The sequence below is a fragment of the Pan troglodytes genome, chromosome X (assembly GCF_028858775.2).
Source record: "Pan troglodytes isolate AG18354 chromosome X, NHGRI_mPanTro3-v2.0_pri, whole genome shotgun sequence".
Taxonomy (NCBI): Eukaryota; Metazoa; Chordata; class Mammalia; order Primates; family Hominidae; genus Pan; species Pan troglodytes.
Window position 1 is genome coordinate 42248434 of NC_072421.2, and position 14695 is coordinate 42263128.

A 14695-nucleotide genomic window follows, 5' to 3' on the forward strand; every position below is an offset into this window, starting at 1 on the left:
CTCCAGCCTGGGTGACAGAGGGAGACTCCATCTTAAAAACAACCAACCAACCAACCCTCAATAGGTCACATTCTCCCAAGAATTCCCCATGCCATATTGAGCTCTGAAATTGGGGCTGTGTTCAAACATTTTCTTACATAGGTGCCACCATCTGCATATTTATTTACATGCCCATACATAGAGACACACACATTAAAATAAGAGAGCAAAAAAACCTTAAAGCATGAAACACAGAAAACAGAGAGAGCACAACTGTGAACTACTGTCCCTAGAAATCCCATCTTTCTCACTAAAACTACTAAGGTGACACCAGGGGCATGCTTGCTTTGTAAGTAGTTCAACACAGGTCCTGGCTCTCTTCTTTTTTGGGAAGGGTTATTTTACATGCTACAAATTATAAAGCTCCCTGTCAAGGGTAACAATGCTGATGTAATTTGCTGGGGCTGCAAGAGCATATCACCACCAACAAAAGCAAGCAAATTCTAGCTGTTTTATTTCTTGTTTAAACTTCATTTATTTAGTCAATTTAGTGTTTGTTCTCTATAATAACAAAAAAAAAATACCTTTCGGTAAAATAGACACTTAAGCATTACCTAATGGTGGTAATACTCATTCAGGTCTGGGATACTCTAATAAATACAATGCTCTGTACTGCAGACTGATGGCTTTCCTACTTTAACATAAGCACTCATTTTATACTGTCTCAATTCATAAGGAGCTTGATGCACTGTTAATGGAGTACTAAAAAACACAATTAAAATGGCCTTTTCTTGTTTTATTTCTTGGTTAATTACAATGTTCAAACAGACTACTGGAAACAACTCCCTTTTAAAATTCTCAGTTTTGCCCTTTTTATCCTTTGTTTTAAAAAATATGGCATGGCTCTCATTAATGTCATTAGTTGCAATGCCTGATGAGAGAAAATGCTGACTTAGTGAACCTGGAATCAATTTTCTGAATTAAAAAAGGTTTTTTTGTGAGACTACTTCAGGAATAGTATTTATTTTCTCAGAAGCCTTCACTGTAGGAAATGCTTTAAGTAGTACAGTAGGTGCTAGATTACCACATCTACATTCATGTAGTGAAATCATATGAAACTTCTTGAACATGTTCCTTCACCGCTTTTCAGCCATTTAACCTTGCTGCAACCTACAATTGTATGAGGAAGCATACAAAGACCTGAGAAGTTTCCTTCTCTAGGAAAACTAGACAAGTAACATGTCTTAGCTTTATATTTGTGGATTTAGGGACAAGGGTTACGCTTGACTAAAGCCATACATAGTGTCAGGAAAGAAATTAGAAAACCTAGAGAGCAACTGGGGAAAGGGGAAAGAGAAAGGAAAGGGGGCATTATATGCAGAGTTCAAGAGCAACTAGGTTAACAGGTCCAGGATGGAAGAGCCAGGAGTAGCCAAATGATAACATGGATAGGCTTCAGGGCCACTACTGGAGGACAGGCAAAGAAAAGGAAAACCCAAGGTGTAACCAAGATGACTTTAAGGAGAGACACCATATTCAAAGATGCAAAGTCAGACTCAGGACCCTGAGAGACGGAGTGCCCCTAAGAGCCAACAAAGAGATAGGAAGGACAATACCTAGCACAGATATACCCACTCCTGTGACAAAGTACCATAGGTGAGCTGCTTTCAATAAGTCTAGGCTAGTACCCCCACAGCCCCAAAGCCTAAGTCTTCAAAGAAAAGTTCAGCATCTTATGAGGTACAGACATTAAAGAAATAAGAAATATTGGAGAAGAGTACAGATGTGAGTGAGGTACAGAACAGGAACCTGTTACAATGATAATGGTTGGAGTAATATTGGGAATAAAGAGGTGCCAAGTTTTTAAAAGGATGGTATAATTACAGTAATTTGGACTGTCTGGTATATTCTGACTTTAGAGTGACTAAAATTAATAGCAAGTATTTAGAAATAGCATACATTCATATGATGTACTTCTCTGCCTCACACTTTACAATCATATATCTAAGTATTTTAAATGTTGGGATGTGTTCCTAGACTGCTTATAAATACTACTGAAATGACATTAAATATAACAGAAACAATAGACGGCAAAAAAATTTTTACTCTGTTCTCTAAAAAGGAGATGGGTAAAAATAAAAATAATTGTTACTGGATCAGCTACTGTGAGAGGTACACATTTTTAAAAGTATTTTAAAATTCTGTAAGTTTCTTGAGGGTGAAGACTATATGTTGTTCATTTCTGTTTGCCCTACAATGCTATGCACTACCCTTGACAGATGACACACACAGTAGACAATAAATGTTTATCAAATGAGATTTTGAAAAATTTAAATCCAGTGGAATATCCTGGAGCTTTAAAAAGAAAAAAGGACAATCTTAATACCATGCTATTGAGTGAACTCCAGAGTATCTACGACTTAATAAAATAAGAAGATGTAGAATAGTGTGTAGAATATGCCACCTTTTATCCAAGGAAGAGGGAAATGTGTGTGTATGTATGTGTATGTAAAAACACACACAGCTACAATATTTACAATTTTAAAGCAAAGACAATGAGTATAAGCTGAAAGCTAATGAAAATGATTACTTATGAAGGAGGGTGGGAACAGGGATAGAAAACATACTTCTTTGAATATACTTTCTTTTATAGTTTGCCTTTGGAACCATGTAAATGTTTTACATGATTACAAAAAATTAAATCACAATAAAAAAACCCCCCAAAATCAAAATAAAACAATCTAAGAATATAGGAAGCTGGTGGCTAAACAGAAAAGAGACTAATTATTTTAGGTAAATTTTTCTTAAAAATCTTTTTATTTTGAAATAATTTGAGACTGAGAACATCATTGACTGTTTTGCTTTTATAAACCTAGCCACCACTTTTCCAGTAATGTAATTCTGCTCCCATGGTACCTTATCATTCTCAAACAACAACAACAACAACAAAAAACACCCCACTTTAATGTAGAGTTACAATAAAAAAAGATGGTCAGTGACAAGGTTCCCAAATGCTCTTAGATTTCCAATCATATTCAGATATAAGGAAGATGCCATCAGAACCTACCCATAAATGTTGCTTAAAAGATGTCTGACTTGACCTTTTGAAGTAAAGAGCAGTGAAAATGTGACCCAAGAAAGACTGCTGTACAAAACCTGAAAATGGCCCCCAAAGCATTGCATCCCAGACACTTAGTACTGAAGCTGATTCCTTAATTGTCCCAGCTGCTCACCCACTTCAAAGCAGCATACTATGGTATCATAGTCTGTTTTCTGCTGTTATAACAGAAATCCACAGACTGGGAAATTTATAAACAACAGGTTTATTTGGCTCACTGTTGTGGAGGCTGAGGAGTTCAAGAGCATGGCATGAGCATCTGGTAAGGTTCGTTCCATTGCAGAAGGGCAACCAAGCACAAGACATAGAGAGAAAATGGGCCCAAGCTCATTCTTTTATCAGGAGCCCACTCCAGCAATAACTAGCCCACTCTCGCGATAACAACATAAATCCATTCATGACGGAGGATTCCTCATGACCTAATCACCTCTTTATGTATGTATGTATTTATTTATTTATTTGAGACGGAGTTTCACTCTTATCACCCAGGCTGGAGTGCAGTGGCATGATCTCAGCTCACTGCAACCTCCACCTCCCAGGTTCAAGCGATTCTCCTGCCTCAGCCTCCCAAGTAGCTGGGATTACAGGTGTCTGCCACCATGCCCAGTTAATTTTTGTATTTTTGGTAGAGATGGGTTTCACCATGTTGTCCAGGCTGGTCTTGAACTCCTGACCTCAGGTGATCCATCTGCCTCGGCTTCCCAAAGTGCCGGGATTACAGGTGTGAGCCATCGTGCCAGGCCAATCACCTCTTAAAGGATCCAGCACCCAATACTGTTACAATGGCAATTAAATTTCAACATGAGTTTTGGCAGGGACATCCAAACCATAGCACATGGTGATGATAAGCAAGGCCTTGGCAGTTTGACAAGATTGAGTTTGAATCTAGGTTTTGCCATTTACTCGACTGATATGTGAGCTTGAACAAGTCACTTAACTGTTTTCAAGCTGCAGTCCTCCTTTCTGTAAAATAGGCATAACATGGCACCTTTATAATAGGATTATAATGGGAACTGAGACACCTCTTAGCAAGGTGTCTCACATCACTGAAATGCTAAATAAATGTTAGCTTTGTTAGATAAAACTCTGTAATAGTCTGTCTCTATTTGAAAGTAATATCATTAGAATTAAGATTCTTTAAAATCACATTAAAACTCATGATAAGAGCTTCTAGGGGGGCAGTTCCAAGATGGCTGAATAGGAACAGCTCCAGTCTACAGCTCCCAGCGTGAGCGACGCAGAAGACGGGTGATTTCTGCATTTCCAACCGAGGTACCGGGTTCATCTCACTGGGGCTTGTCAGACAGTGGGTGCAGGACAGTGGGTGCAGCCCACCGAGTGTGAGCCAAAGCAGGGTGAGACATCGCCTCACCCGGGAAGTGCAAGGGTTCAGGGAATTCCCTTTCCTAGCCAAGGGAAGCTGTGACAGATGGCATCTGGAAAATCGGGTCACTCCCACCCTGATACTGCGCTTTTCCAATGGTCTTAGCAAACAGCACACCAGGAGATTATATCCTGTGCCTGGCTCAGAGGGTCCCACGCCCACGGAGCCTCGCTCCTTGCTAGCACAGCAGTCTGAGATCGAACTGCAAGGCGGCAGCAAGGCTGGGGGAGGGGTGCCCGCCATTGCTGAGGCTTAAGTAGGTAAACAAAGGTAGGCCAGGAAGCTCGAACTGGGTGGAGCCCACCGCAGCTCAAGGAGGCCTTCCTGCTTCTGTAGACTCCACCTCTGGGGGCAGGGTATAGACAAACGAAAGGCAGCAGAAACCTCTGCAGACTTAAATGTCCCTGACTGACAGCTTGGAAGACAGTAGTGGTTCTCCCAGCATGGAGTTTTAGATCTGAGAACGGACAGACTGCCTCCTCAAGTGGGTCCCTGACCCCCGAGTAGCCTAACTGGGAGGCACCCCCCGGCAAGGGCAGACTGACATCTCACATGGCTGAGTACTCCTCTGAGACGAAGCTTCCAGAGGAACGATCAGGCAGCAACATTTGCTGTTCAGCAATATTCGCTGTTCTGCAGCCTCCGCAGCTGATACTCAGGCAAACAGGATCTGGAGTGGACCTCCAGCAAACTCCAACAGACCTGCAGCTCAGGGTCCTGACTGTTAGAAGGAAAACTAACAAACAGAAAGGACATCCACACCAAAACCCCATCTGTACGTCACCATCATCAAAGACCAAAGGTAGATAAAACCACAAAGATAGGGAAAAAACAGAGCAGAAAAGCTGAAAACTCTAAAAATCAGAGTGCCTCTCCCCCTCCAAAGGAACACAGCTCCTTGCCAGCAACGGAACAAAGCTGGACAGAGAATGACTTTGACGAGTTGAGAGAAGAAGGCTTCGGATGATCAAACTTCTCTGAGCTAAAGGAGGAAGTTTGAACCCATCGCAAAGAAGCTAAAAACCTTGAAAAAAGATGAGACGAATGGCTAACTAGAATAACTAATGTAGAGAAGTCCTTAAATGACCTGATGGAGCTGAAAACCATGGCACGAGAACTACGTGACAAATGCACAAGCTTCAGTAGCCGATTTGATCAACTGGAAGAAAGGGTATCAGTGACTGAAGATCAAATGAATGAAATGAAGCGAGAAGAGAAGTTTAGAGAAAAAAGAGTAAAAAGAAATGAACAAAGCCTTCAAGAAATATGGGACTATGTGAAAAGACCAAATCTACGTCTGATGGTGTACCTGAAAGTGATGGGGAGAGTGGAACCAAGTTGGAAAACACTCTGCAGGATATTATCCAGGAGAAATTCCCCAACCTAGCAAGGCAGGCCAACATTCAAATTCAGGAAATACAGAGACCACCACAAAGATACTCCTCGCGAAGAGCAACTCCAAGATACATAACTGTCAGATTCACCAAAGTTGAAGGAAAAAATGTTAAGGGCAGCCAGAGAGAAAGGTCAGGTTACCCACAAAGGGAAGCCCATCAGACTAGCAGCAGATCTCTCAGCAGAAACTCTACAAGCCAGAAGAGAGTGGGGGCCAATATTCAACATTCTTAAAGAAAAGAATTTTCAACCCAGAATTTCATATCCAGCCAAACTAAGCTTCATAAATGAAGGAGAAATAAAATCCTTTACAGACAAGGAAATGCTGAGAGATTCTGTCACCACCAGGCCTGCCCTACAAGAGCTCCTGAAGGAAGCACTAAACATGGAAAGGAACAACCGGTACCAGCCACTGCAAAAACATGCCAAATTGTAAAGACCATCCAGGCTAGGAAGAAACTGCATCAACTAATGAGCAAAATAACCAGCTAACATCATAATGACAGGATCATTCATTCATAACAATATTAACCTTAAATGTAAATGGGCTAAACGCTCCAATTAAAAGACACAGACTGGCAAATTGGATAAAGAGTCAAGACCCATCAGTGTGCTGTATTCAGGAGACACATCTCACGTGCAGAGACACACATAGGCTCAAAATAAAGGATGGAGGAAGATCTACCAAGCAAATGGAAAACAAAAAAAGGCAGTGGTTGCAATCCTAGTCTCTGATAAAACAGACTTTAAACCAACAAAGATCAAAAGAGACAAAGAAAGCCATTACATAATGGTAAAGGGATCAATTCAACAAGAAGAGCTAACTACCCTAAATATATATGCACCCAATACAGGAGCACCCAGATTCATAAAGCAAGTCCTTAGAGACCTACAAAGAGACTTAGACTCCCACACAATAATAATGGGAGACTTTAACACCCCATTGTCAACATTAGACAGATAAACGAGATAGAAAGTTAACAAGGATATCCAGGAATTGAACTCAGCTCTGCACCAAGCGGACCTAGTAGACATCTGCAGAACTCTCCACCCCAAATCAACAGAATATACATTCTTCTCAGCACCACATTGCATTTATTCCAAAACTGACCACATAGTTGGAAGTGGAAGTAAAGCACTTCTCAGCAAATGTAAAAGAACAGAAATTATAACAAACTGTCTCTCAGACCACAGTGCAATCAAACTAGAACTCAGGATTAAGAAACTCACTCAAAACCGCTCAACTACACGGAAACTGAACAACCTGCTCCTGAATGACTACTGGGTACATAATGAAATGAAGGCAGAAATAAAGATGTTCTTTGAAACCAACGAGAACAAAGACACAACATATCAGAATCTCTGGGACACACTTAAAGCAGTGTGTAGAGGGAAATTTATAGCACTAAATGCCCACAAGAGAAAGCAGGAGAGGTCTAAAATTGACACCCTAATATCACAATTAAAAGAACTAGAGAAGTAAGAGCAAACACATTCAAAAGCTAGCAGAAGGCAAAAAATAACTAAGATCAGAGCAGAACTAAAGGAAATAGAGACATAAAAAACCCTTCAAAAAATCAATGAATCCAGGAGCTGGTTTTTTGAAAAGATCAACAAAATTGACAGACTGCTAGCAAGACTAATAAAGAAGAAAAGAGAGAAGAATCAAATAGACGCAATAAAAAATGATAAAGGGGATATCACCACCAATCCCACAGAAATACAAACTACCATCAGAGAATACTATAAACACCTCTATGCAAATAAACTAGAGAATCTAGAAGAAATGGATAAATTCCTGGACACATACACCCTCCCAAGACTAAACCAGGAAGAAGTTGAATCCCTGAATAGACCAATAACAGGCTCTGAAATTGAGGCAATAATTAATAGCCTATCAACCAAAAAAAGTCCAGGACCCGACGGATTCACAGCCGAATTCTACCAGAGGTATGAGGAGGAACTGGTACCATTTCTTCTGAAACTATTCCAATCAACAGAAAAAGAGGAAATCCTTCCTAACTCATTTTATGAGGCCAGCATCATCCTGATACCAAAGCCTGGCAGAGGCACAACAAAAAAAGGGAATTCTAGACCAATATCCCTGATGAACATCGATGCAAAAATCCTCAATAAAATGCTGGCAAACCGAATCGAGCAGCACATCAAAAAGCTTATCCACCATGATCAAGTGGGCTTCATCCCTGGGATGCAAGGCTGGTTCAACATATGCAAATCAATAAATGTAATCCATCATATAAACAGAACCAAAGACAAAAAACACATGATTATCTCAATAGATGCAGAAAAGGCCTTTGACAAAATTCAACAGCCCTTCATGCTAAAAACTCTCAATAAATTAGGTATTGATGGGACTTATCTCAAAATAATAAGAGCTATCTATGACAAACCCACAGCCAATATCATACTGAATGGGCAAAAACTGGAAGCATTCCCTTTGAAAACTGGCACAAGACAGGGATGCCCTCTCTCACCACACCTATTCAACATAGTGTTGGAAGTTCTGGCCAGGGTAATCAGGCAGGAGAAAGAAATAAAGGGTAACCAATTAGGAAAAGAGGAAGTCAAATTGTCCCTGTTTGCAGATGACGTGATTGTATATTTAGAAAACCCCACTGTCTCAGCCCAAAATCTCCTTAAGCTGATAAGCAACTTCAGCAAAGTCTCAGGATACAAAATCAATGTGCAAAAATCACAAGCATTCTTATACACCAATAACAGACAAACAGAGAACCAAATCATGAGTGAACTCCCATTCACAATTACTTCAAAGAGAATAAAATACCTAGGAATCCAACTTACAAAGGATGTGAAGGACCTCTTCAAGGAGAACTACAAACCACTGCTCAAGGAAATAAAAGAGGACACAAACAAATGGAAGAACATTCCATGCTCATGGATAGGAAGAATCAATATCGTGAAAATGGCCATACTGCCCAAGGTAATTTATAGATTCAATGCCATCCCCATCAAGCTACCAATGACTTTTCACAGAATTGGAAAAAACTACTTTAAAGTTCATATGGAACCAAAAAAGAGCCCGTATTGCCAAGTCAAACCTAAGCAAAAAGAACAAAGCTGGAGGCATCACACTACCTGACTTCAAGCTATACTACAAGGCTACAGTAACCAAAACAGCAAGGTACTGGCACCGAAACAGAGATATAGACCAGTGGAACAGAACAGAGCCCTCAGAAATAATACCACACATCTACAACCATCTGATCTTTGACAAACCTGACAAAAACAAGAAATAGGGAAAGTATTCCCTATTTAATAAATGGTGCTGGGAAAACTGGCTAGCCATATATAGAAAGCTGAAACTGGATCCCTTCCTTACACCTTATATAAAAATTAATTCAAGGTGGATTAAAGACTTAAATATTAGACCTAAAACCATAAAAACCATAGAAGAAAACCTAGGCAATACCATTCAGGACATAGGCATGGGCAAGGACTTCATGTCCAAAACACCAAAAGCCATGGCAACAAAAGCCAAAATTGACAAATGGGATCTAATTAAACTAAAGAGCTTCTGCACAGCAAAAGAAACTACCATCAGAGTGAACAGGCAACCTACAGAATGGGAGAAAATTTTTGCAATCTACTCATCTGACAAAGGGCTAATATCCAGAATCTACAATGAACTCAAACAAATTTACAAGAAAAAAACAAACAACCCCATCAAAAAGTGGGTGAAGGATATGAACAGACACTCCTCAAAAGAAGACATTTATGCAGCCAACAGACACATGAAAAAATACTCATCATCACTGGCCATCAGAGAAATGCAAATCAAAACCACAATGAGATACCATCTCACACCAGTTAGAATGGCAATCATTAAAATGTCAGGAAACAACAGGTGCTGGAGAGGATGTGGAGAAATAGGAACACTTTTACACTGTTGGTGGGACTGGAAACTAGTTCAACCATTGTGGAAGTCAGTGTGGCGATTCCTCAAGGATCTAGAACTAGAAATACCATTTGACCCAACCATCCCATTACTGGGTATATACCCAAAGGACTATAAATCATGCTGCTATAAAGACACATGCACAAGTATGTTTATTGCGGCACTATTCACAATAGCAAAGACTTGGAACCAACCCAAATGTCCATCAATGATAGACTGGATTAAGAAAATGTGACACATATACACCATGGAATACTATGCAGCCATAAAAAATGACGAGTTCATGTCCTTTGTAGGGACATGGATGAAGCTGGAAACCATCATTCTCAGCAAACTATCGCAAGGACAAAAAACCAAACACCGCATGTTCTCTCATAGGTGGGAATTCAACAATGAAAACACTTGGACACAGGGTGGGGAACATCACACACCGGGGCCTGTTGTTGGGTGGAGGGAGGGGGGAGGGATAGCGTTAGGAGATATACCTAATGTAAATGACGAGTTAATGGGTGCAGCACACCAACATGGCACATGTATACATATGTAACAAACCTGCACGTTGTGCACATGTACCCTAGAACTTAAAGTATAATAATAAAAAGAAATGCAAATAAAGATTTTGAAGGAAAAAAAGAGCTTCTAATCATGCAAATTTAATTGGAATAGGACTTTCGTTAACCACTGAACTAGAAAATTGAATAAGATGTATGAAACAAATATTATCAGGCACTGAGACAATAGGCAGTAAAAGATTGTGATTCCTATGCAAAGGGAAATGAATGGAATGAGTACCAAATGAGAGCCTGGCTTCTTCCTGGAAGCAATTTCCAGTATGCAGCACAGGGAGGGGAAGCAAAGCAGTGCATGCAGTGTCACTGAGTAGAGAAAACAGAGATTATGGTTTGGGGAGGATGAGGGAGATGGAATGTTCAGGAGAGGGTACTGAAAGAAGGGACTGAGGTATAAAAAAAGTCCCAACAATACTTTAATAATGATTTGTCCTTGCATAACTTGAAACTCCATGAGGCTGGTCAAAAAGAGCAGGGAGATACTGCAGTTCTAACCAGACACAGTAGAGAGACCTCACTGAAATGCTAAGGATAATTCACACCTAAGTAGTGGAGCTAAATTTGGCACTAAAATAATGGCTATTCTAGATATAGACTAATGAGGAAAGCAGCAAATTGTAAAATATAACCAAAAGAAAAATAGTCAATACAAATAGACCTATAAATCATAGCTATGTAGGCATTACAAGGCAGGAATTTCAAAATAGCTTATGAATATGCTCAAAGATTTAAAAGAAAGCATGGACACAATGAGAAAAGAAATACAAAAAAATAAATAGGAACAAAATGGAGCTTCTAGAATTAAAAAAATATATTATCTCAAATGAAAAAGTCACTGGATGAACTAAACAGATTAGACAATGCATGAAAAGTATAAAATTAAAATACAGAAGCTTAATGACATGTGGGACAATATAAAGGGGTCTAACATACATGTAACTGGAGCCCTTCAAAGGAGAGAAGAGACAAATGGAGAAGAAAAATACCCTGAAGAAATAAAGCCCAAAAAATTTTCAAAGGTTATGTAAACTATAAGCCCATAGATATAAGAAGCTCAAAGAATCTCAAGCAAATTAAAATACAAATAAAAAAAAGGCACTAAGGCAGATTATCAACAAATTGCATAAAACCAGTGATAAAAACCAAGTTTTTTTTTGAGACAGGATCTGGCACTGTTGCCCAGTATGGAGTGCAGTGGTGTAATCTCGGCTCACTGCAACCTCCGCCTCCCACACTCAAATGATCCTCCCACCTCAACTTCCCAGGTAGCTGGGATTACAGGTACACACCACCATGCCTGGCTTATTTTTGTATTTTTGTAGAGACAGGGTTTTGCCATGTTGCCCAGGCTAGTCTTGAGCTCAAGTGATCCACCCACCTCGTCCTCCCAAACTGCTGGGATTAAAGGCATGAGCCACTGTGCCCAGCTAAAGAAACAAAATTTTTTAATTCAGAAAAAAGGATACACTGCATAAAGGAAGAACAAAGAAAAAAGATCAGTTCATGATAATAACACAGTCAACTCATCAAGAGGACATAATAATCCTAAATGTATAAGTATCTAATAACAGAACTTCAAAATACATAAAAGACAAAAGTGATAAAAGTATATGAACAGACAAATCCAAAATTATAATTGATAAAACAAGTAGGCAGAAAATGAATGAGGATATAGGAAAGTTGAACAATACTATTAACTAACTTGATCTTAGTCTCCAACTTAATAAACTAGAAGATGAGAAAATTAAAGCAAAATAAGCCCATGAAAGGAAAAGATAAAGACCAAAGTTGAAATAAATAGAATAGGAAAAAGTAAATCAACAGAAAACATAAATGAAACAAAAAATGGGTTCTTGAAATAGATCAATGAATTGATAAACCTCTAGCCAGGCTGCTCAGAAAAAAAAAAAAAAAGAGAGAAAACACATGAACTAATAATGTTAAGGACAAAGAAAGGTAACATCACTAAAGGTTTTACAGATATACCAAGAATAATGAATGTTACAAACAACTCCATGCCAATAAATTTACCCACTTAGGTAAAACAGACAAATTTCATGAAAGAAACAACCAAACCTCACTTAAGACGAAATAAACTGAATATTCCTATAACTATAAAAAATAGAATTTTTAGTTAAAAATCGTCCTTCAAAGAAAACTTCAGGCCAAGATGAACTCTACCAAACATGAAGAAATAATACCACATCTACACAAACCTTTCCCCCAAAATTGAAAAGGAACACTTTCTAATTCACTCTATGAGCTCAGCATTACCTTGATATCAAAACCAGTTAAAGACTATTATAACAAAAGAAAACTAGAGGCCAATATGCAATTTTTAGAATACAGGTTGGTTGATCACTACAAAATTAATCAATATAATTCATGATGTCAATAAACTAAAAAGGTCATCTCAATAAATGCAGAAAAAGCATTTGACAAAATCCAACATCCATTCCTACTGAAAATTCTCAGCAAACTTGGAATAGAAAGAAACTTCTTCAACCTCAAAAAGGTCATCCACAAAAACCTACAGCTAATATTAATACTTAATGGTAAACAATCTAATGTTTTTTCTCTAAGATAAGGAATAAGAAAACATTTGCTGTCATGACTTCTATTCAACATTATACTGGAGGAGACATCTAGCCAGTCAGTGCAATAAGGCCAGAAAACCAAACAAGAGGAATCCAGATTGGAAAGGAAGATGTAATTAATGCTGATTGTATTCAAGATGACATAACTGACATATAATCATCCATGGAGAAAATCAGAGAGAGTCTACAAAAAAGCTATTAGAACTACAGGTTGAATATCTCTTATCCAAAGTCCTTGGGACCAGAAGTGTTTTGGATTTAGGTATTAGCTATGGAATATTCCAGTTGTGATGTCATATAGGCACTCAAAAAGTTTCAGGTTTTGGAGCATTCTGAATTTTTAGACTAGAGAGCTCAATGTGTTCTGAGTTTTGTAAGACTGTAGAATACAAGACTGATATACAATTGTGTATCGGTTGTATTTATATATTCCAGAAGTTAAAAAAAGGATATTGAAACTAGAAAAATTTTGTAATAGCATCAAATATATGAAATACAGAGAAAAATTCTTACAAAAGGTTGAAAAAACATTTATACTAAAAACTATAAAATGCTGCTGAGAGATATATGAGAGATACAAATAAAAGAATGATATTGGGTTGATGGGTTGGAAGACTCAGTATCATTAATATGTCAGTTCTCCCCCAAATTATTCTACATATAGGCCATACTTACTTTGCACAGTGCTAGTACTGTGTTAACTGAAACATGAATATTGGAACTGTGCATGGTGAGGCCTTGGTTTCAATATGCACGTTTCATTTAACATAGTGCCATGCAAGGTGAGGACTACCTGTATTCAACATAATCCCAATAAAAATCCCAGGAGGCCTTCTGTGTGTGTGTGTGTGTGTGTGTGTGTGTGTGTGTGTGTGTGTGTGTGTGTTTGCTGAAATGGACAAACTAATTCTAAAATTCATACGAAAAGGACCTAGAAAAGTGCAAACAATTTTGATAAAGTAGAACAAAGTTGGGACACTGACACCTGATTTCAAGACGTATAAAACTACAGGGCTGGGTGCAGTGGCTCACACTTGTAATCCCAGCACTTTGGGAGGCTGAGGTGGGTGGATTGTTTGAGCCCAGGAGTTCAAGACCAGCCTGGGCAACATGGTGAAATCCCATCTCTACAAAACATACAAAAATTGGCCAGGTGTGATGGTGCACGCCTGTAGTTCCAGCTACTCGGGAGGCTGAGGTGGGAGGATTGATTGAACCCGAGGGGTCAAGGTTACAGTGAGCTGAGATCACCCCACTGCACTCCAGCCTGGGCAACAGAGAGATACCCTGTCTCTATTTTTAAAAAAATCCAAAGACACATAAAATTACAGTAATCAAGATAGTGTGGTATTACCCTAAAGACAGATCAATAAGTCTATGAAACAATATAGAGTTTTGAAACATACCCACACAGGTATGTACAATCAAATTTTAACAAAATTGCAAGGGGAAATTCAATGGAGAAAAGATAATCTTTTCAACAAATGATGCTGGAACAACTATATATATGGAAAAAAAAGACAAGACCAAAAAAAAAGACAACTTGTATCCAGACTTCACAAAATACCTAAAAATTAACTCAAAATGGACCAAAGACCTAAATGTAAAACCTAAAACTATTAAATTTCTATTAAAAAAAAGGAGAAAAGCTTTCTAACCTTGGATTAGGCAAAGATTTCTTAGAAGGAGCACCGAAAGTACAATTCATAAAACAAT

The 14695-nt window shown here is 38.6% G+C and overlaps 1 protein-coding gene across 20 annotated transcripts in view; it reads right to left on the reverse strand.

Moving 5' to 3' along the window:
* The window catches only part of CASK (calcium/calmodulin dependent serine protein kinase), a 409365-nt gene that overhangs the window by 288966 nt on the left and 105704 nt on the right, over nucleotides 1-14695 (reverse strand). The window lies entirely within an intron of this gene.